The sequence below is a fragment of the Vicugna pacos genome, chromosome 18, assembly GCF_048564905.1.
Source record: "Vicugna pacos chromosome 18, VicPac4, whole genome shotgun sequence".
In the NCBI taxonomy this organism is placed as follows: domain Eukaryota; kingdom Metazoa; phylum Chordata; class Mammalia; order Artiodactyla; family Camelidae; genus Vicugna; species Vicugna pacos.
In genome coordinates, this window is record NC_133004.1 from 5,972,796 (window position 1) to 5,997,095 (window position 24,300).

The 24,300-nt window shown below is 40.1% G+C and overlaps 1 protein-coding gene and 1 long non-coding RNA gene across 2 annotated transcripts in view; both read left to right on the plus strand.

The window, feature by feature from the left end:
* The window catches only part of LOC140686896 (uncharacterized), an 88,807-nt gene extending 78,699 nt beyond the window's left edge, over positions 1-10,108 (plus strand). Inside the window, exons 2-3 of the long non-coding RNA XR_012060899.1 lie at positions 8,124-8,179; positions 10,028-10,108. This is a non-coding gene — a long non-coding RNA (uncharacterized lncRNA). The remainder of the gene's footprint in view (positions 1-8,123; positions 8,180-10,027) is intronic.
* The window catches only part of LOC140686885 (trafficking protein particle complex subunit 9-like), a 205,496-nt gene that overhangs the window by 164,487 nt on the left and 16,709 nt on the right, over positions 1-24,300 (plus strand). The window lies entirely within an intron of this gene.

Below are 24,300 nucleotides of genomic sequence, written 5' to 3' on the forward strand. Positions count from 1 at the left end.
TTAGTAAGTTAAGTTTCTGGTTTTCTTTCATCAGTGTGTGATGAGTTTGGTTAATGTGAAACCAGTCCATGGGAGCCCAGGGGTGCTGACGTTATGATTTCTGAGCACGTTGCGGCACTTCAACCTGAGCAGACCTGGCTGGAGGATTTCCACCAACCGCACTGATTTCCCCCAACAGCGGGGTCCTCTCCCACCCCCGGATGTGAGGCTGGGAGCTCTCTGAGTAAGCCAGTCAGAGACCAAGTCCACCAATCAGAAAATGATGAAGTACCTGCAAGTGGGTTTAATAGAAGAAAAGGGCTTCCAGGTTGTCTGATGGGATGTTCGAGTCCGTTTGGTGAAAAACTGTCCACTGTCTGTGGTTGAGCTGCTTCTTTGCTGTTGAAAAGTCTGGATTAGATGAAGGGATTTTAAAAAGCAGAAAGGAGTGATTTCAGGTGGTACGTCCACACAGGTGAGAAATGATGGATGACCTCCTGTGTGAGGCATAGACAGAGTCTTACATACTTCATAAAATAACTTTAAAAGCTCTTCCATCTGAGTGCACTTCACATGGGGTCTAGTTCAACACTGGTCATGCTGAGAATGCAAATAATTGATGATGGCTGAAAGGACACGGAGGCATCAAAAAGGTCTCAGTCATTTTCCCTTTTTAAAGGATGCGGCACAGTGTAATATATTTGAGCTGGTTTTCCACTGAAAAATTTTTAGTGTTTTCTGGGACTCCCCAGTGCCCCAAACTTCCGTGCAGCTGGGTGTCCCCTCAGAGCAGCTCTGTCAGCGCTTGCCCTGGGCTGACGCGGTGTCACGGGGAGCAGGACGGTCAGCGTCCCCGGCTCCTCCGAGCTCCGTCTCCTCATCCGCAGAGCCGGGTTTCTCTTCTGTGTTTACTTAGTAGGGTTGCTGAGAATCACACGTGATGGTGGTCAGGTGTGATTTGTGGTTGTTTCTGTGATTGGCATATAGTCAATATTTGATACAAACCCTTTTTTTGTATAATTGTAGCACCTAGATTGCAATGGTTTTTAGTCTGCATTTTTTTATAACTTTATTCATATTTTTAAATATGCACTTATTTTTATTTATTTTTTTGGAGGTAGTGCAGAATGAAGCCAGGACATTGTGCATGCTAAGCAGGTGTTTTACAACTGAATAATACACACCCTCCTTGTCTGCACTTGAAAATAACTATTGCAATAAACAAAATATCTCTTAAACACCATCAAGTTACCTAGTCTCGGTATATACAATTGAACACATATGCTATTTCAATAAGAATAATTGTTGTTGAGAAATAATTTCTGAATCTGTTAATGTGCTTAAAAACGATCATAGGTAGTGATAAACACGAATCTTTGATCCAGTAATTCTTAGGATCTGTTTTGCCATCAAGGGAAATTACATTCTACAGAGAAGGCTAATTGGGTCTCTTTGGTAATTGGATGGTTTAGCAGATGATCAAGGCTTTCAAAAGCTGACAGTTTTGTATTTTAAACTAACTACAAAGTTATCTTCTAGAAGTTGTAAGTACTAAGCTTGTGAATTGCCCAGTAATCCAGGGGTAATTGTCTGTGTCTGTGTGAATGTTTGTGTGTGTGATTTCAGGAAGGTAGAAATAAGTTCCATATAGTCTTCGGATACCTTTCTCCTCCAGTTCAAGGTGTAGTCATATATTTACACAAATAAATTGATATTGTTTGTTATTTGGCATATTGTTGTGAATAAGAGGTTCTCATACTTGTTTCAGAAGGGTTGGGGAGCATGAGCTTAGAAAATGGGAGGAGAAAGAGGCAAGGAGGCACTACACACTTTGTGCAGGATATGAGAAACAGTAGCTTTTCATTTCTCTTTTCTTCTAAAGCAAACTGGCACTGAATTGTAACCTAGTATTACACAGAATTGCTTTTCTGATCAGATACAAGTGCCTCAGATTTTTCAAGGCAACATGAATGATGAAATGTGTTTTAGCAGTTATCTTTAAAAGTAGTTTTATTTTTCAAGTAAAAGGCAATTGCCTGTTCTTTCTTCCAGTGGTACAATCCATGTGCTTAGTTTCTATTTTTTTTTTTTTAAGGGCTTGTTTCATTGTGGTTTGAATGAATGTTTAAAATTTCTGGATTTTGATCTTTAGAACATTCTGATTTATCAGAACTGTTAAAAAACTGATTGTTCTTTGGTCCTTGTTTTTTGGGGCACCCTATTGATTTCTTTTGTCTGTTAAAGAGGGAAATTCTTCCTCTAGCCTTAAGATCATTAAGTGAATGGTTAGCAGTGTGCCTTTAATATTATTTGAATGTATTGATCATGTTTGTCCAGTGAATTTAGAATTGACTCATTGTAATGACTTTGCTTTGGTTCTGTGACTTTTGCTCCTCTCCACAAGAATTTGAATTCTCTGTTGCATTTTGTATACGTGTTCTTCACAGGGGAAGAAATTTTGCATTTTTTACAGAGGTGGGTTTTCCTACCCCTCTGAATGCCTTCTGTAATTTATACAATAAATGTCTGTTATTGCAGTGCATAATTATTTCATAAACTATTTTTTGGCATAATCAGAAACAATGACAAAGAATTATACTAAAAAATACGAAAACCTTCCTTCCTTTGAAGAATAGAAGTGAGGTGGTCAGCCTCACGCATGCTTTGTGCCTGACACACTTACTCTCATGCCATTGTGTATCATGATTCGGAGATGGAGTTGCTTCAGGTTTATAGATTTTTCTTTTAACATTTGTGTTGAATTCTTTCTCCAGGCTGATGTTTCCTGCTGGGTTTGTGGAAAGAGTGGAAGGGTAACAAATGCTTTGTTTTGTTTTCAGGAGGCCTGAGTTGATGAGTTGAGGTTGGGCTGAGGAACAGAGTGACACTCCCTCTCCTCCGGGCTGAAATTGATAAACAAAGAAATCAATTAAGTTTTTCGGTATTTGACCAATAGCAGTTAGCAAGTCCAAGCTGGCTAGATATGCCCAATGGGAATTACTGAATTCACCTGCAGAATTAGATGCTTTACTAAGTAGAAACAGCTTAGAGCAATCAGAAAAATCAGTAATATGATGAGATATAAAGGAATTATAATAACTTTTATTTCTGAAACTTTTCTACGGTAAGTTGTGTAGAGCTACTATTAATTTTCAAGCACCAGGAGTTAAGAGTGTGTGTGGTTATGTAGGATCGTTATTCATGGATGTGTCTAGTCCCTTCTAGAGTGGCTGCAGCTGGCAGAAAAAGACTGACAGCCAGGATTTGTCATTATAGGCTGTCCTCCATAATGGTTCCATGTGGGAGCCCATGATTGCGTTAACAAATTGTAACACACCCCAGCCGCCTGTGAACTTCAAGAAGAGAAAAGTATGCTTAGAAACTGCTTAGCAAGCAAGTACCTGTGCATCCTCACTCCAGTCTCCTTGCCTTAAAAAGCAGAGACAATGCTTTGCTTGAATAGCTGAGGTTTTAGATAGCACTCTGCTGGTTGCAAAGCAAGGACCGAGGCCCTCAGCTATAAACGCTGGGCTTGTGTGCTGTTAGAAAATCTATTATCCCCAAAACAAGGACCTGGCTGGTCTGGTGGTCTGCTTTGTAATTCACATATCTAAAAATGTATCTTGTTCCCTTCACCCCATTACTTCCTTAAAATTAAACTAATCCTTTGTACTCATTGTGTATTCTACAATCTCTGCCTCACCCTGTCTTTCCCGAAGTTCCTCCTTACTATCACACAACTGCTAATGAATTTTTCCTTTGATTATACACAATAAATATGGGAGCATTTGAGAGCCTCTTGGAGTTGACTCCCTACTCCCTCTCGATTTCTTGACTTTTTCCACAGAGTCTTGAATAATCATTCCATATCGGTAAGACTTCTGCCAGCCAGAACCCACAGTTCCAGGTGAGAACGATGAAGGCTTTATCTCTCCTACCAGATGGAGACAGAGAAGAGAATTGAGATCTGCTCCCTCGTGGTCCCTTCCTGCCCCAGGGCCACTGCAGTTCACCTGCAGCCTTCTGGCCTCTGCTCAGAGGGCCTCTGTCCCAGGACTGACTGCAGCCTTTTCTTCCCTTTTCAACATTTCCTGTGCCTTTCAGAAGTTGGTCTCTTCTCTGTAATACAACGCTGGCAGATTTGATGGTGGTCAGCGTGCTGGTGGGCAGTCCTTTGGGGACTCCCAGGAGCCATGCTGATTCTCCTGAGTCTTTCAATCGGGGTTAAAGAAGAGTCTAGCACCAGAGGAAGCCCATTCAAGTGAGGTCAACAGAACATTTCATCAGTTTCATTTTATTTTTAAATTTTCAGTGGAGAAATTATTTGTAGCAAACTGTTCCAGATTTTCGGCCACCTGCTTTCCTCACCACGATTTCCTTGATGGCTCTGGTGCTTGTTTTAAGAACCAAGTTTCTTCTCTGTACTTTTGTAGCTGCTGGGCTTGCCCAATACTTGATCTGCATTTGAAGCAGAATGTTTCTTCGTAATGTCAAACTGATTTTCGTATTTCTGAATATTTCATGTACACTCAGCAGCTGTTTCAAGTGAAATGCTCTTGTCCAATTCCGGTTAACTCACATTTGCTGATCTCCTGCTATCATGCTGAGGACAGTTTCTTCTTCCTCTAACAAAAGTTAGCAATTTGCATTTACTATGGTAGGTACTGGCCCGAGGTGCTTTTTTTCTTAACAGTTTTAATACAATTCACCCATTAAAATGTACAGCGGTTTTTACTCTATGCCCAGAATTGTGCATCGCAGTCAATCTTAGAACATTTTCATCTCCCCAACAGGAAGCCCTGTACGCATAAGCAGTCATTCCCATCTTCCCATCCTCCCCCAGCCCCAAGGAGCCACTCTTCTCTCTATGCGGGTTTGCCTGAGCTGGACATTTCATGTAAATCGAGTCACTTCTTGTAAGTGGAGCCGTCTATTGTGACTGACTTCTTTCACACTGAGTAGCGTTTTCAATGTTTGTCCAGGTTGTGGCCTGGGTCAGTGCTCTATGCTTCGCTATTGCTGAATAATATTCCACTGTATGGCTGGGCCCCACTGTTTACCCATTCATCACGTGATAGGCATTTGGGTTGTTGCTGCTTTTTGGCTGTGATGAGTAGTGTTGCCATTAACATTCCTTTAGGAGTTTTTATGTGGACATTTGTTTTCAGTTCTCTTACGTGTGTGCTCAGACAGCAGAATTCTGGTTCATTCAGAAACCAAATGTTCAACTCTCTGAGGACCTGCCAGGCTGTTTTCCAAAGTGGCCACGCTGTGTTACGTCCTCACCAGCAAGGGCTGCGCGTGCCGCTTCCTCTGTGTCCTCATTAGTGCTTGTTATTCTTTTTTTTATTATAACCTATTGTAGTGAGTGTGAAGTGGTTTCTCCTAGTGGTTTTGACTTCATTTCCTTTACAGCTAATGATATTGAATATCATTTCATTGTACTTATTGGACATTTGTATATTTTCCTTGAAAAATACCTTTTCAGATCCTTTATTCACCTTTGAATTGAGTTGTCTTTTTAGTGTTGAGATGTAGGAGTTTTTTTTTTTTCTTACATTTGGAGATACAAATTCCTAATCAGATAAATGATTTGAAAAAATTTTCTCCTGTGTGTTGTTTTTTCACTTTCTGGATGGTGCCCTTTGAAGCAAAGTTCTAAATTTTGATGAACTCCAATTTATCTCTGTTTTCTTTGTTCCTTGTGCTTTTGGGGTATTATTTAAAATCTGAATTATTTTATTTAAACTTGTATATCTAATATGACTTAATTCGTAGGACCATTCTAGGAGATGGGTGTGGTTGTTCTCCCCAGTCTATGGATAGAAGACTGAGACGCAGAAAATTTCACTGAATTATCAGTGTCACAGCTACCCAGTGCTGTGGGATTTCAGACCCTCATGTTTGTCCCCAGCAACTGTGCTCTTCACCACCATGCTCCACTACTGCCTGGAATCGTTAATGAAAACGTCTTTCCTTTTTTGATTTCTTGTTAGTTTGTTTTCTCATTGGGGACCTCATCTCCTCATTTTCCTTTCGGAAACCAGTGTAGGTTTATTTTAGGTCTCATGTAGGCAGAAGCATTGCTATCAGTTAACTTCTTTATTATTCACTCTCCAGTGATGATTGTTGCTAGTTGATCTAATCAAGTCATGCTTAAGTCTTTCCTGCTCATGACACTAAAAACAGTCATGACTTACAGAATGCTCAAAGAAGGAAGTATTTGATTGATTTTATTTTGCTACTCAATCAAACCAATCAAAAACCCCGGTGTTGACACAGATTATAAGCCCTCCAGAATAGGGTCACTGTCTTCCTTGTGTTTCATTGGTTCGGTCACAGTGTCTGGATAGTGCCTTTCAGTCCAGCAATTTTGTGAGGATACGGTGCTCGTGAATCATTGTAAGGACAGAATTTTGACAATAGACTGTGTTGTTTATTTTAAGGGAATAGATAATATAGAAATACTGCTCAGATCTATTTTAAAATTAAGCTTGGAATTTTGAGAAGAATTCAAAGAACCATACAAAGATCTTTTTCACTAATTTTAGATCTATCTTAGACACTTTGTGGTTATATAGCAGAGTAACTTATCAAGTAGATTTGACAAGAGGAGTGTAGTATTGATTATTTGTTTTAGTTGAAATATTCCAACTGGGATAAATTTATCAGTGCCTATAAATGAACAAATATGTTTGTATTTCTATGCAACATGAGAGCAGGCTTCATATGTTTCTATATAATATATATGATTGTGTGTTTTAATCTGTCTGACTGTTTTTATAGTTTTTAAGCAATGTTGTAACTTTAGAATTCTCCTAAGAAATTCACTCCCCTAATACTGCAGTTTGTACTGTGTATCCTGTCTTATGCATGGGATTCCACTGTCCCCTCACTGAGGAATTTCCTCTCCTATTGAGTTAGTAGCAGAGTTAAAGGAGCTGTGATTTCTAGGCCTTTGCTCTCCATGTGTTTGCAGTTGGCTGCCAATTAGGATTTTGCCTTTCTTGAGATTTCATTGTTCAATTAGAATTTTTGAAAATAACTATTATTATGTTTCACCGGTCTCCCTAGAAACTTGATGTGTTTGTGCTTTTCAGTTTTCAAATTATGAAAATTGTATATGCACACTACTTTTTAAGTAGTCCTTTTTCACTAGATATTTATTTACCTCTTTATAGTTAAAATAATTTTTTTTCCCAATGAATGAATTGTTGTGCATGTTTTAAAATATATCTTACTTTTTATTTTTCTTATTCTAACAGGTATATTCATGGTACAGAATTTAGAAAATAAGGATAAACACAGTAATAACTTAAAAATGGCCTATAATCTCACCTGGAGATACAGTTGTAAGGTTTGAAATTGAGAATTACAAGTCCTCTCAAGTTGTTCTCCTTTTTCAAGTAAGTTTTGGTTACTGAGACCCTCAAATTCCCATATGAATTGTAGCAGCAGCTAGTCAGTTACTGCAGAGGAGCCCGCTGGGATTGTGGTCGAGATCACGTTGAGTATACGGATCGTTCTGGGGAGCACAGCCATCCCAAGAGCGCTGTCATCTGATCCAGGAATGTGCGTGGTGAGTCTGTGCAGGTATTTAGGTCTTCTTTAATTTTGTTTCAAAAATGCGTAGAGTTTACATAGTATTATTTTACTTTATTTTTTTGCCTTTATACTGAGTACAAGTGTGCAAGATACTGGGATCAGAATTGTATTATTGCCCCGCCACTTGCTGCCACCATGGATGCTGCGGTCTTTCTTTGCCCTCTGTAAAATCTTGCACAAAATAGGACGTCAGTAACTCTGTCTTGAATGAATGATTATATGATTGCTGGATGATGCTTGAGAGTCCTTGTGATAATGTCTTTTTCCCAAAATTTCCCCTCTTCTTATCTATGCCCTTTCTCTTCCTTTCCTCCAGCCTGGTTTTCAGCCTGCCTGTGGCATTGATTTTCCCTACCTGTGGACTCTTCCTTTCACTAGTTCACGATAATGTTACATGTGGGCTGTGGAAATATTTTAGATGTCAAGAAAGAGCAAATACATTGCATGCTAGTATTTTTAGAATTTGGTATTCTTTTATCATGAAATTAAATAAACCTGACCCCTGAGCCCTCCCCTGAGCTCTTTTTGCCTTCCTACAGGTGATACTGCTCTGGTTGCTGCATGTGCCTTTCCCCAGCCTTCGTTTTCGAGTTGAGTAAGTCACCATCACTGGAGTCCTCTCTTTAAAATGAAGAGAATATTTGCTCCTTCTCCAAGGTTGGGGACTTGGATGAGATGAGGTAACAGATAAAGAATGGAGCCCAAACTCATTCTGACACGTGCTCTTTCCGTTCTTTCTCCAGGGGAAAAGAGTACAGTTCAAAAATATAAAGATTGTGAGCTAATGAGATAGACAAAACAACCGAACGTTTATTACATATCCTTTCATGCCAGAAACAAATGTATTATACACACAAAAAGGACATAAAGTACGGTAGTACTGTGGTTACAAATGTGGGCCCGAGTTCTAGTCCTGCTCTGAATTGACCAGTCCTGTGAGATGGAGAACTGGTAGGTCGGCTTAGCCTCTCACGGACTTGTTTTCTCTCCTGCAGAGAGGGGCTCGCTAGGCGTCCCCCCCCGTAGAGGTGCTGTGGGGGATAAATAAGCACGTTGGCAGCCTGAGCACACATGCTCGTTCCTCGTAAGTGCAGGATAGCATAGCTTTTCTGGTGACGGCTTTGTGACCGCCCCGTGTTGACTCTCTGCTCCAAAGGGATGCCTTGTGGTTTGGAGATGGGATTCTCATTTCTGTGAATACCCAATAATTGTGTTATTGGGCCCTGCTGATTTTAATCCATTCATTATAAAGTACATATTGTAGATATATTTTTGAACCATGCATGCTATTTTTCTTTTATTATTTATAATTCTACCCTCTCATCTCTTGGTGTGACTTTTCATGGAATCCAGCAATCAGTCCTAAGCTACCTGCCTCTTCACAATTCTCTGTGGTGGTTTCCTTCCCTGACTAGAAGAGGGTTTTGCATAGGAAATTTTCTTTGTTCCCTTTTTCTTTCTTCTTTCTGTTGACCTTTCCTTCAGTCCATTTACCTACCCACTGATTCTTCTGACTTGCTCCAAAACGCATTTCAGGAAGCTTACAGAAAAACAGATACCAAAATAAACAGGTGAGAAAATGGGGCCAAGTTCAGACAGTGAGGCTAGAAGGCGAGCCTGTGTGAGGGTTGCAGGCATGAGACACTCGCCTCTGCCCTGTGACTTATAAGATCGACAGCAGCAGTGTGCCTCAGGCTCCCAGCAGACACAGGGAAACAGGGTTTGTGGGAGATGCTCACTGGCTGTGAAATTAATAAGTGGCTGAGGAGAAGCCCAGCCTTTCCATCTACTAAGGCTTAGGAGAATATTTTGAGTGTGTTCCAATACCAGAGTATTATATCTTTTCTTTTGTGAGAGTTCTATGTATAGTTGGTTACATTCTATACCTGGAAATTTCTCCAAAACTGCTTCCCACGTGAGTCCCATGGCTCAGGAATGGGGTGGTTCTGCTCATTGATGGGTGTTGGCCAGAAGCAGAAAATGACAGCCTCCAAGAAGCCTGGGATTTGTCAGTTATGTTTTGTCAGTGCTGTAGATTTCAGAAAATGCTTTCACCGTTTCTCTCCATCTGAGGAGGCAGCGTGCTCTCTTACCAGCATCAGGAGCTCAGGGCCACGGGATGATGGGGGATGCCTGCACTGCCGTCAAGACAGCTGAGCTAGTCACTGCAGGCGCGGTGGTTTTACATAGTACATTTCATGTTCTTTAATGGGTTTCAACAGATAGTTAATTAACTGAGTTAATTAACATTTAATAAATATGATGCTTTGTTGAAAAGACAGTTATAGGCAGAATATATGTTGTGAACACTTTAAAAACGGTTTCATTACTGAAATTTCAGTAGGGAAGATTCTTTATCTTATTTAAGCCTCTCTTTTAAAGTAACAAAGAAACAAGACAGGAAAAGCAGAGGATGATTTCTGTTCTTCCTCTCGGCTTGCAGGTGCCCTCACCTCCAGTGGCATCCATCCAGATGCCAGCACTGACACTGGCCGTGCTCAGAACTGCCTCAGCCCTGAAGACACATCTGAACTAGAAGGGGGCCACGCCCTGTTACAGCAGGTGCTCTCACTTTGTGGGTCCTTATGTAACTGCGTGGTGTTATTCAGGATCACCCGTCCTACATTGTGTGACGCTGCTGTGGTGTCTCCTAGTTATTTGTTTCCGTAAGTACTCGTGCATGTTTATCAATGTGTTTTACTAGACATCTAAAAATGCTTTTTTCAGATGAAAAATAATGTGTATTTAATATAAAAGTCTGAAAAAAGGGGCAAAAGTGTCTTTCCTGGTCCCACTACTCAGAGATAATAATTAACAGTTTAACATCTATTTTCTGTTCTTTTCATCAGTGTGTATTACCCCTGTCATAAAAACCAGCCAGCACTCTATGCCTGATTACTATGTGGAGACCTCCATTTTCCATTCGGCTTATTGCACGTTTTTCTACAATATTCTATCTCCCCTGGCATGATTTTTAATGACCACTATAGCATTCTGTCTTGTGGAGGCATCGTCCATTTTACTTCAGACTTAAATAAGCTTTTAAATTCCAAGTATACTTAACTGATATACTGAAAAGAGAACTGTGGTTGTACCGAAAAGCCCCTACTTCCTTCCCCTTTTTTCCTGAGAGTAAAAACTGCTGACAATGTGGAGTATATATTTCATGACCTTTATGCCTATGTCATATATATATACACATACATACAGACACGTATATGAGAAATCTATGTATATGTGTGTGTATATATACTTTATTGAAAAATAAAGCCATACTATATTTTTTCTGAAGCTCGGTTTATTCACTCAGGTGTATATCATAAACGTCCTCCCACTCCAGACTCACCTGGTCCTTTCAGATAGAGGGGTCCCCTGATGTACAGGTTTGGTCTCTTCTGCAAGGACAACTTTTTTGGGAGAGTGCTGTGGACAAGGCCTTGGGCCACGCCGAAACGCCTGCCCCTTAGCGCCCACAGCTCGCCTTCATTTGCCGCATCATTGTCTTGATGGTGGACACTTAAGTTTTCTCCAATTTCCACTGTCAGAAAGTATGTTTGACTGGCATCCTTCTCGTACAAACATTCCTGTGATCTTGTATGAGTATTCGTTTAGTTAAGGATTCTGAAAATTTAGTCCCTGGATGTGACAATTACATACATCACAGGCTCCTTTCAAGTGACTCTAGAAATTCCTTCTCCAGTGGGGAATGAAAAGATGTAAAATAACTTATGTAACCAATTCTCTATTGCTGGATATGATTTCACTTCAGCTTTTCTTCCCACCATTGTATACAGTGCTGTGTAAATGCTCTGATGAGTACATCTTTTTGAACTGATTTTTTTCTAAACGAAACGATTCCTAAAAGTGGATTTGAGTCTGTGTGTACACACGTTTTTCAGAGTTTACATATCCATTGACATGTCATCCTCCAAAAAGATCTCACACAGTTTTTTCTCCCACAGATGGACACTAGCTAGAATATGTTTGAAAAATATTTGGCAATATGGTGAGCCAAAGTGCTTTTTCATTGATTTAGTTTGCATTTGATGACCACTGAAGTTTTGAGCATTTTTCACTCATTAGCCTTCTGACTTTTAAAAAGTGAATGATCCCTTTTGTCCTTTGCAAACATTTAAGTGAGGGAGTTTCTGGTTGCTTTGTGACAGCTCTTTGTATGTTATCAACATTAACCACTTGTCTTCATCAACATGTATCACAGAGCTTTTTCTTGTCATTTCTTGCCTTTCATTTTGTTCAGTAGGTTTATTTCTGTTGTGGCCCAAAATAATCTTAAGCTAGTAAATGTCTTCTTTTTGGTTTTATCCTTGATATTTTTCTTAGAAATACTTTCTAATATTTACATCAATATCTGTAATTTTTCTAGTGGTCATTATGACTGGAATAGAATTTGCTTTTTCCAGGTGATTCTCTGATTGTCCCGGGACAATTATTGAATTCACACTTTGCTCTTTGATTTGAAATCCCACCTGTAAAAAATACTTATGCATACTACAGTCTCTTTTTGAGCTCATGGTTTATTTCTGTCAATCTTACTTTCTTACTCCAGTTTTATATCTCACATATTGTAAAAATTTATTTAATATCTGACAGTGTGATTTTTTTTGATTCTTTCTTCCATCCCTAATTTTCTTGGCTAGTATTATGACTTTATTATTCCTGAAGAATTCTAAAATACTTTTTTCAAGTTAAAAAAAAAGGATAAGGGTTATCATAGGATATTTTAGTAAGTTTTGAATTATCTTTAGGAGAATGTACATCTTTACAAAACTGCTTTCCTCCATAAACTATGTTGATGTCTCTAAATTCACACATCTTTCTTTACCCCGCAGTACAGTCCTGTACTTTCTCCATGTACAACATGGGCATTGTTTTTGCGTGTATTCCAGATTATTGTTGATGTTTTTGTTAATTTTGTAAGTGAGAATTTTTTGCTATTATATTTTGTAACTGTTAAAACTGACACATAGGAAGACAGAATCGGTTTGTAAATACTCACTTTGTAACTTGTACTTTAAAATTGCAAATATTAAGTAATTGTTACAGAATCTTTTCTGTTTTTAAAAATTTGTTTCCAAGATTCTCAAAATGGTCATAGCTAAGTAGTATAGGTGGGGAAACAGATGGAGCGAGGTAGTGGGGCTCATGTACAAACTGTGAGCAGTTTTATGGCTGCCTTTTCTCTGGAAAAGCCACGGAAGATTCCAGGTCAGACCAGGGGTGGTTTTGTATGTACTTGAAAGCCAGCTTTCCTGCATGTATGGTGAAGCCTGGTGGGCGAGGCTGGTAGATGATCAAGGTCGAATGGAAGTTATTGGCTGCAAAATGTGCTGTGTCTGAGAACTGGAGACCATCGCCATGGGAAATGCTTGGTGCCGGGAACAATGCAGGGGAGCTGGGGAGCCTGTGTGTTAAGGATTTTCGAGCCCTGGGAGTGGGAAGTTCAGACTCTGCATTCAGATCTGAGTATGAATTCATCCTCTTTAGTTTACTGGTCCTCTGACCTTTGTCAAGTTATATACCCTCTTTCAATTCCTGTTTTCTTGTCTCTCAAAATAGGAGAATTACAGCCTGCTGCTAGAGTGTTTGATCAGGGTAAATAATGTGTGTCTATAAGATGCCACGTACAGTCACAATCTCAGTGAGAAATGGGCTGTCACCTCTTCTTCTTCAAGTTAGTGCTTGACAAGACATGGGGGAAAGCCAGTCCCTAATTTGTGTGTGATGCAAGTAGGAACAAAATTAACGTCTTGCCTTTCCCTAGCAATATTCTTACTCCTTTGCTTCATTTACCTCTTTCCTTTTTTCCTTTCCCCGTTCCCCTCCTCCACCAAAAGAGAATGAGACTCTCAGAACACTAGATTCAAATTACTTTAAATGTTGGCTCATCCCCATGAAATGACAGTGACATTAAAAAAACCTGTACACATCCCAGACTTGATTGTATTTGATTTACACACACACACACACACACACACACACACACACACACACAATCAGGCTACATCCCACTTGCAGAGGGAGAAGGACTACTTTTTCTGAGTTTTCATTCACTGAGCGTGACAACAAAGTCTCTTACGCAGACATTCACCAAGCTTCGTGCATGGTGTTTCTAATTGGATTTCTGCTTTGTGGCCATAGATATAGTCTCCTAATAGAAGAGAGAAAGTGGAGACATAGATATTGAGAGGTGAGATATTGAGAGGTGAGATATTGAGAGGTGAGATATTGGTGTCATCATATTTGAGTTGGAAAGGACTTAAGAGAGCATGGAGTCGTAACTATTTATGGGTGAGTATCCATGATGGTGTAACTTTGACAAGAACTTGGGTCTTCTGCCATTGTGTCCACGCGGTTGAAGAGGCAACTGGGCAGGGGATGGCAGGGTTCCTTCTTGCTTGAGTTCCAGGGTCATGCTACTTTTTATTGCTCAGCTGCCTTTAGTTTATGTGCATGAGACCTCTCATGGGAAGGTCACTCTGTCCTGATAGAATGAGTTTCTTATCAACAAAAAGCTCTGGACCCACTCATATTTCCCAGAGTTTTCTGCTGACCTGCTGACACTTTAAATAAATGAGACGTAAGAAACTACTGAATATAAAATCCTTATTGTTATCATTTGCCCTCGAGTTCCATAGGAATGAGGTCTTAGGCTGTATAAAGCTAGATCTGAACAAAGATAGGGTGATAGGCTGTGCTGCTAGACCTCTCCAGTAGAAGGGTTTTCCACCCTAGTTTTTAGAATCAGGCAGATGAGCTCAAATCTTGCCTTTACCAGTTATTATCTTTGTGACGTGGGGGAGAAACTGTTCTTTTTTGTGTCCAATTTTCTTTATCTGTAAATAAGTTCTGTATGTATTTTAAGGTTTCTCGTTTAGAATTGAATGAGCTAATTCCCTCATTTATACCTGAAATAGTGATCGTGTGGTTCTATGCTGGTGATTTGGTAGTTCATTACTAAGGGACTCGGCAGTGAGAATGGGGGTGGGGGACCCCTGGATAATAGAGCTTATATTCCAGAATATGCTTGTAAAAGACTGGATGTGCAGTGGATTTTTAGTAAATATCCACTCATTTCCTAATCTGCATTGATTGTGTATATATCTTTATACTAATATATGAACAATTTTTATTGTAATTTAAATCTTATTAGTATTTAAATATGTAGCTATAAAAATATGTGAAATAAAATGATTTGTCTTTTATTTTCTTTTCAATAAGCAACAAAATAAAATAGAAAAAATAGTTTTGAAGGAGTAGAAATAATTTTATTTCCGTGGAATCAATTCCGTATAATAGGTTTTTTGGTCGTGTTGTTAAACAGCATGTAAAATTGATAGGGTGTGACATACTGGAAATGAGGCAACAATGGAGACATACTTCCTCCAATGCAGTCATTTTGTTACCAAGTCCAAACTCGTTCTGCTTGCTGCATGACAGGCCAATAAATCGGGAGTTAAGATGTTGGAGTTAGGAATAGTGACTTTATTTGAAAAGCTGGCAGACCCAGAAAATGGCATACTGATATCCAGGAGAACTCTCTTCCCCAAGTCAGAATTCAGTCTCATTTTATAGTAAAAAGCGGCGGGGTTGTGGTCGGTTGTTGCAAACTTCTTGCTGTACGAATTGTTTGTCCTTGAAATCCTTTGTTCTTGCAGCTGTTCATGTGGGTCAAATCATGGTGTCCCCGTAAAACCTCTAAAAAAAAAAAAGGTTATTCTCTATTTTGCAACTTGCCATCTCTACGTAAGTGTAGAAGAGCTAACATCCTTAAAGATCTGAGCCCGGAGAATAGGCTCTCCTGGATATTTCAGGCTAAAGGCAACTATTTTTTACAAAAGGTTCAGAGACAGCAAGTCTGAGACTAGAAAACAGGGTACAGGTCTAAAGCCAAACGAACATATCTAACATGGAGTCAAATTTGTTCTTTTGTATTACAACTTCTTTTTCCACTTCATAAATAATTTTAGTAAGAAACATGAGCAATTTTTTTGTTTTTGCTTCTTAATTACGGATATGTGGGCCAACTACAGTTTTGTGAGCAGGGATGCTGTGCGTGCCTTGGGGTCACAGCAAACTCTTCTTGGGGATGGCCGACCCTGCAACATGTCTGATGCCCCGTGAGTGTTGGTGAGGGTCCCCCTAGCCAGGGGCTCTCTGCAGGTACCAGCATACGGGCATTGCCATCTGGAGACCTCTTTTTCAGCTGCAGGAAATTTATTCAGATACTGTGATGGAAAAATCACTCCAGCTGGGGATAATCAGGGAAAAAAGGAAGAGGAAAAGGGCTGGGAGTAGAGTAGATGAGAAGGACAGAAGATCAGGGAGTCTGGGGGCCTGGGAGCGGGGCCTCGGGAGAGAGAGGAACATAGGTGGGGAGGGGCCCGGCTACGGAACCAGCTCCTACACCTGTCCCCGCACCCAAACCACACAGCTATTAATTGGGCCCAAGACTCTCTCCCGGTCTGGATGTCACCCTGGGCATAACCTTGAGAATCGAAGGTAAGGGGTGAGAGGCACTCATCTAGGGGGTCACTAAGGACTTTGGTCAAGTCCACAGTGCCTTTTCTAGTCATGTGCCTCCACCGGTTCTTTATCTCAGCATCTGAGAAGCAGGAACAAGGAACTCATGGAGAGATCTAGGAAGACATCTGACTGTGTTAAGAGACGACAGTCACAGCGACACGGGGAGTGAAGACACTTGCAGCAAAGTAAAATAACTTCACAAATATTGCATCACAGCTGCAGGTGTGAGAAAGCCTAAGCCTGTCTCAGAGTGCAGGGGACAAGCGGAATGGAATGGTAAAATTAACACTGACAATTGAAATTTTGTTAAATAGCCTGCTACTTTTAATTTTATCACTTCAATGTATGCAGGTGTATTTCTATGAGCATTTATAGGTTCACACAACCCCACCAGCCCCTCTTGCCCCCATGGGGGATGGGATTTCTCAAGCACAGTGCCCCTCCTGCTTGCTTGGGCCACGCTGCGGGTCCTCACCTGGGGCCGGACTGCTACAGTACACTGAGTCCCCGAGGCACGGCCTGGGAGACATGAAAGGAACATCTCTGCTGTTGAATGGGGGCCTCCTTTTCCCCCTGCAGTACAAGAATGCCGGTGAGTCAGTTAGAAGCATGCATCCAAGCCGTCCTACCTTGTCATCACCATCTTGAAGCAGTGACAGAATCTTTTGAATTTCTCCAGAATGTGGTTTACAATCACCTTCGTCAAGTGAGTGTGTGTCCCCTTACAAGTAGAGGAATTACTGCCGTTTCCCTGGAAAATACTCACCACTAGTCCATCTGATTTTTCTGTGCTAGGATTCAGTATGGCATGCTAAAAATTCTTCAGTCAGATCTTGAAACCCTGATGAAGAGGATTATTTATTTCATGTCTTTATATGATAGAATTTTACTTTCAAAATTCAGAGTTTTCTGTTCTTGGAGGAATTTTTTCGGGGGTTGGAGAAAGAACTTTTCTCTTACCATGTTTGTGACCTGTTGCTATATGCCTCACACCTCTCTTCCGTCACTTGTGAGGCTGTTCCATTTGTGACCCTGTCCGGGATGTTCATGCTATAAAACATAAAGTTTGTAAAAGTACAGTCCCTTTACTTGGAAGATATTCCACAAATACTACCTAAATCTGGGGTGGTTTTAAGAAGACAGAATCATTAGAACATGTCCTTGCAGGTTGCTAGTGCAAAATCCTCAAATCAATAGTCTAGCTCAACATCTAAAATCTTTCTAATCTACCTTGGATTTGTATGGATAAGTGAAGCAGTTTGCTAAGAATTCAAAACCAGGTTTAGAATACAGGCAGATGTAGCTCAGCAGGTCCTCCCAAGCTGATGCTCTGCCAGAGGGTGGGTCCGAGGGAAGAGGGCGTGTTCTGCCCTCCCTGAGCTGACAGTTTCATAGCAAAGACCTTCACCAGGTAAACAAATTGGAGATTCTTCTAAGAAGAGTGGGTTAGGAAAGACTCCAAAGAGCGAGGGAGTGACACAGTCCCATTTGTCTCAAGTAGGGGAGAGTGGCTGTGGGGCCAATTGGGAGACTCGTGAGTCCAGGTGGGCAGTGTTGGTGGCTTCCACTTCAGCGGTGGGATGGTCAGTGGGTAAAAGCGAACAGATTGAAGGCATGTTTAGATGGTAAAAAGGAAAGAATGAATGCTGTGTCTGAAGGTAGGATGGAGTAAGACTCAGGTTTCTGGGTGGATTAATGAGGTAAATGATGGTCCTGCTGTGCTCTGAGGAGGGAAATCTGCAGAGGGATTTCTGGGGGAAAACTGATGGGTTCAGCTGTGGGTGAAGTGAAAGGTTGTTAGATGTGTGCTCTGGGAGCTCTGGTGAGAGCCAGTAGTGAGTAGGGGGAGGGGAGAGAGACCTACAAATCATTTTGTCTTGTGAACATACAAATAAGGATGAGTAATGACACACTTAACACTTCTCTATTTTGGATTAAAACCCAGTAACATTTTGCTATATTGACTGCAGAGGTTCTTAATTATTTTTAATAGAAATAAAATAAATAGAAACAAAATAGTGGAGTTAATGAACATCTTAGAGTTGATGTGTGTCCTTATATTTATTTTGATACCTCATCTGTTTATAACCATAATCTACAAAAATTTAGCTTGCTTATCATAAGGGTTAAACAGAGGGAAGTGACACACACTGTTGGGGGTTGAAGCTGATCTTCTTGGGCAAATTATGTAGCCTCTCTGTGCCTTAGTTGCATCTTCTGTGACTGCCCCCGGCACCCTCATCACAGCTGATTTCCTAGACTAGATTTTGGGAGGGAGGCTGCTGAAGGGAGTAAGAATAGGTAACTGCTAGGGATACTGAAGAGAGAGACAAAAACAGATTAAAGCCGATAAACTGAGTACAAATACCCTCAATAAAGAAAAAATCCTGCAGTGCTTTGAGCCACTTACCATTAGGGAAACAAAATCACGTGGACGCAAAGCTCTTGAGCATGTGAATATTGTGGGTCGGAGGGTGTCATTAGAAAAGTGTTGAGAAAAGGCCTCTTCGTTTCCCTTGACGTTTCCAGTAAGGATGGGGAGCAGAAGCGAAAACCCCCAGTTCACAGTAGAAGGTGCTGTTTTTTGCAAAACTGACCAAAGTTTGGAGACCATTCATCAGCGGTGCTGGCAAATGAAGAGGCTCCTGGATTGGGTGGGACACGTGCTGTGACTTCCAGGTGACCTGCTGGCTGGGGGCTGTGAAGCGGGCAGTAGGTTTGCACGGTGGCCCGGGCATAATCCCTGGGTCTGAGGCTGCTGGTCTGACTAGCAGACCTGGGCACCCGCAGTCCTAATGGGGCAGCTCGGGATGTGGCGTGGGACACCTGCCTTGCTGAGGGCGAGAAGAGGGCTTCCCGGAGGGGATGTCCCTGCGGAGAGTGGAAACGTCCTCCTGCAGGGGAGGAAGAGCCTCTGAGCAGGGGACCGGATGCACAGGCAAGACCAGCCTGAGCACAGTGGTTTTGGGAAGCCGGAAGTCATACAGTGGCCCGAGCAGCCTTCTTCCTGCCAGACTGGAGGGAAAAGGTGCCGAAAAGTCAGGCTAGGATCAGACACTGTGATGGGTTATGAGTGACAGGGAAGGACTGGTCAGGCAGGCAGGAGAGAAATCTGTGGGCCTCCCAGCTGGGGCATCACGCCAGAGGGAGGAGCAAAGTTATAGACTTTGCCACTTATTAGCTGTGTGACTTTGAGCAATATCACCGTCACCCCACATCTCTCTATATATATCTTCATCTGTAAAGTGATAGAGTGACAAGCTCATGTCATCAGAAGGCTTAGTTTAGCTCTGATCCTTTTGTCTAGTCCCGTCAGTGCTGCCCTGCAAGGTTCTGCTGCGGCTGCTCTTACCCTGAGATGGGAGGGCGTAGAGGGACATTATAGCACCTGAGGGCAGGGGGGTGCTTTAAAAATGGACATGTAACCGCCTGCAGCTGCAGACCTGCAGTCAGTTTTGTTGACGGTCGTGGAGAGGACATTGGAGGCCTTAGCATCGTCTTAAGACTTGTTTTCCCTTGGGGACCGGATTTGACTTTGCAGATTAATGTTGAAGATTTGGGCTTTTGGCAAAGCTGTTTTCCGAAATGAGTATATACGTAACATATAGTATAAAATAAAATGCTTTTATTTAATGTGTGGGACTTTGCAGCTGTTGGAGCAATTCTGTTTGCCTGGTCTCCACGGAGGACACTAGGGGTCAGCAGAGCGTGCGGGAGGGCAGGTAGCCCGCCGTGCTGCTGCGGGGAGTTCTTCCCAGCAGGGCTCTCTGCTGAGTTGACTCTTCTCTGAGTTTGGTTGCCAACTGAGCAGACAGCAAATTAATGACTTCTGGTGAGATTGTACAATGACAGGAAGAAAGAGGAAACCGTAGTTTTTCTGGACTAGAATACGCGTTTGGTTCTTGATTCAGTGCATTCCATTACAGAATTGCTGAGTTGTGTCTATTCTGGCAGTTCATTGAAATAATCTTTCAGACTAAAATTGAATAGTTATGTTTTATTTGGCGGGAGGGCTCGAGCCTGGAATGCAGCCCCTCAGATCACTCTGGGGGAATGCTCCAAGAGGTATGGGAGGAGCTAGGATAAATAGTAGCTTTACAACAAAGACCAGGTACTTCAAACAAGAAAAGATTGCTTGTTATCTAAAGAAAGCCAGATATCTCAAGTTCAAGTATTTAGTGCTTTTCTATGTATGGGATGAAGCAAACATATGGGTCATTGAATTCATTTCTTTGGCAAGCACCTAGCTGTCTAGGGACATTATCCTGTCCTTCCTTATTCTGAGTCCACTCAGAGGGCACCACTGTGAGTTGTTGAGAGGCTGGGCTGCAGGCATGTCCTCGCTTCGGTTTGACAGCAGCCGCTGATGACTTGGTTTCAGCATTATTTGTTTACTGACATTGTTGTAGTACTTTCATTCACATTGTAGTATTTTCATTCACAGTGCTCCCCCTTTTTCCTAAATTCGACCAATATTTTGAGAGACATTTCATGACGAATTTTGTCCCACGGTGCTAGGATGGCTCATTCCTACTTCAGGTGAAGAATTTTCTGAGCTGCCATTCAAGGTGTTAGGTTTTTTATCAGGCCCTGTTGATACTAAAAGTTCTCTGGATCGCCTGTCTTACTAGTCTCTTCTGATCCAGGAAATGTTTACCCTTCGTTGCTAATTCCTATACCTAGAATCACACTATTACTGTTATTTTATGCAGGGTTATAAATTTTATCTATTTCTTCAAGATGTTTAGCCATCATCAATCTTGTAGGCCTAGTTACACATTGGGAAATGTAAGAGACAACAATTTTATAAATTAGACAGGATATAAGTAATACAGCTAGTAACGTTAATGAAGTCACGAGTAAGAATTTAATAGTCGAGAAGCTATATTTTTGGGTTAAAATTTTGCTTGTATTTCTGATTGAGTTTGAGTGATCTTATGAGAAATTTCATATTTATGGTCAGGGTCAGAGCAGGTATTAATTGGCCAGATGAGGTCTCTCACCTTGTAAGATCAACAGTTGCCTAAACATAACTATAATTTCTTTTTAAATAACGTTTCTGAGGGCTATCTAGTTGGAGCGCTGGAGTAAGGAAACCCACCAAGGTAACACAGAAGTACTATACATAGGTAATTTACCATAAACTTAACAATTGGAGTAGTTCATAATCAAACTTAGGAGAAATTGTCAAAGTAATTGTTATACAAACTTGGTCTGGTGTCTTGGGTCAGCTTTCTACCTCAGATCTCGTCTCCTACTGATCCTGGCCTGGTGGCTTTTTCTCCATTTGGGCATTGTTTTAAGGTGAGCAGTGCTCTATAGGCCAGTGCACTGCAGGGGCTGTTTCTGATAGGAAATGAATCCGAAAGTCCGTTTCCTTCAGCTTTGGTGTGTATGGTCTAGTTAAGAGTACCTGAAAAAGTGTCCTTCCGTTCAGGTTGGAGACAGTTCTTTAAGTCATGCCTGTTCCAGTGTGTATAATCCCCTGGCTGCAGGTCATGGGGCATTGGAACTTAACCCAAGGATAGATTACTGAGCTTCAGAAACAAACCTAGTGTATCCTTTTCATAATTCAATTAAACTGTACAGCAATGTGACATAACAGCAAGGAATGATTTGGGAAGTGTCTTAGTAAATATAGACCTCGATTAACAGAACTAGAATTTAATATTCACTAAAATAAAGTCTTTTTTTCTCTCTAAAGTTACACTCATTTTTCTCAAATACAGCTAAATCAAGATTAATTTCTTTACATGTAAAGTCTGATTATTTGATCATATAGGGTTTTTAAAATTGGCTGTGTTGGAAGTTTTAATACGGTGTCTCAGGGTAGAATGTTAATAAGATTTGCTAAGGCCAGGAAAGCCACGTCAAGTGCTTGTCATGGATTTCTGCCTTACAGATTTAGGTAAATTCTTTTCTCTTTAAAATCCTTAAAATAACTTGAGATTCCTATACCTGTTAGGAGATGATCTTCCTCATTTGTCTCATAGAGCCACTGGGGACCTAAGAGTTTTTAGTCTCTTGAGCGATCATATAGAGAGAAAAGATAACTGTTTCAAGTCTGCTTACATAGGTATAATTTATCAAATTTCTGTGATTCATGACTAGCCTAAGAGGAAGAGATTCTTTATGAATGGGAAACAGGTTAAAACCAGTAGTATTTCAAACAAAATCAAAAACTGTAACCATATTCATCAGTTTACTCAGTCCCACAAAACTAATCCTTTTAATCATAGTTTTCATTGCATATTAAAAATTTCTTACCCTGTTTAGTTCAGTGCTATAGTTTGAAATTTATTAGAAATCAGTAAATCTCCTTGAAGAGCAAGCATTTTCAAAATCATCAGAAGAAAACAATTAACTGTCTATGTATGACAAAAGATTTAAAAGCATGGTTAAACACCGTTACACAATAATCTATAAAGAAACCTGGTCACTATACCCAGAATTATCACTTTTAACACTTCAGATATACCAGAATTTTAGGGAGTCCATATAATTTCTACAGTATTTATATTAATAATATTTTCTCATTCAATATAACCTTAGAAGATTTATGATTCATTTGACAATACCATGATACTTAACATGGCAAATGAAACTTACTAGTTCAAAATCTCTCCTTGGGATGTTTCAGGGGCCCTCTGTAGCATCCCAAACTTAAATGGAGATTAAAAGAACTTTAATTAGAAATTGATACTTGGGGATCTTTTTAAAGATTTCAGAACACTTGGTCAGATAAACATATAGATCACTGTAAAGTAGTACTTATTCATTAACAAGAAAATACGTCAAAGGTAAAGGCAGAACAGATCAGCTAAGTGGTATAAGAAGTTTTACAATCTGTTACTGAAGGTGGATTAACATTTTAAGAAAAATTTTTCCTCTTAACAGAGAGAAAACCAAATCTATTCTTGTACCAGCTTACTTCTAAGATTCATTTACTTTGCCCAATTTGATTCTAAACTTAGCCAATTCTAACCATGTACAAAACTCTTTCTCAGGTTTCCTCTTCCACAAGCCTTCCACAGATTTCTATACTCATATTAGTGTGTCCCTTATTTTCTCTTCCATTCAGAAATAACCAGCTTCAGGAGAAAGTCACTATTTTTCATTAACAAAATATAATTCCATTGTTATGTCTTCCTTTACACATTTATATTACTTTGGTAGGAAACTGAGATCATTCCCTTACTAATAGAGACTATTTCAGGGTGGCACCAACCATATATTAATATTTCTAAACACCTTAGGTTCACTGTAAGAGGAAGTTAAATGTTAAATAATTCATCCTTCAATCTTATTTTATCTGAAAATGGCATAACTATTTAATAAAATCCTATCATTTAACTTAATTTAGCACAAATCTAGAATTTAAAGATACCAAACATTTACAGATTATCTTAAGCATACATTTTAATGATATATTTTAAAAATTTACCCAAAACTCTCATCTCATTTGCATTTAATTTCCTTAAAATTTTACCACACCCCATTACTTTTATTTTTTTTGACAAATCTGCAACAGATATAACAGGATCTTATTTGACTTTCATTAAACCTAGGTACAGTAAAGTTATTATACTTAATATTGATGACTTTAAAGATGTCTATATTAATTAGAACATACTTAAACTTAACAATATTAAATATTACCTTAATATTGAATATTTTCCATTTCACGTGACACTGGAAGTGAATTTGTTCAGTTTTTATTTTAAAAATACTTAATTTTTAAGCTCTTATTTTTTACATCAATTAAGCAGAGCTCTTTGACTTTGATTTTTCTTTTTTAGCAGTAGAAATATCTCACATCTATAATGTGTACACAGGCTTATAAACAGACAAAAGCAAGAGATCTCATAGCTTAACTATTAAACTTACTTATAAGATAGGTGTAATAATCGTTGGAGAAAGCTGAATTTGCTGGCTCAAATCACTAAGGCTTACTATTTATGAAATACACAGTTAAGATTGCTTCACAAAGTCTGAAGGACCCGTCAGAGTTCTGAGTTCTCAACTGCCAAAAGTTTCTTGGCCTTAAGTTTTATTTTGTTGAGCTAATTAGGCTCAATCCTAGGTCACTGTTGTATTTATATTTCTGATCTGCAAGACAAAGACACACGCGTCCAGGTCCCCAGAGAACTGCTGTCACCCATACCCAATTTT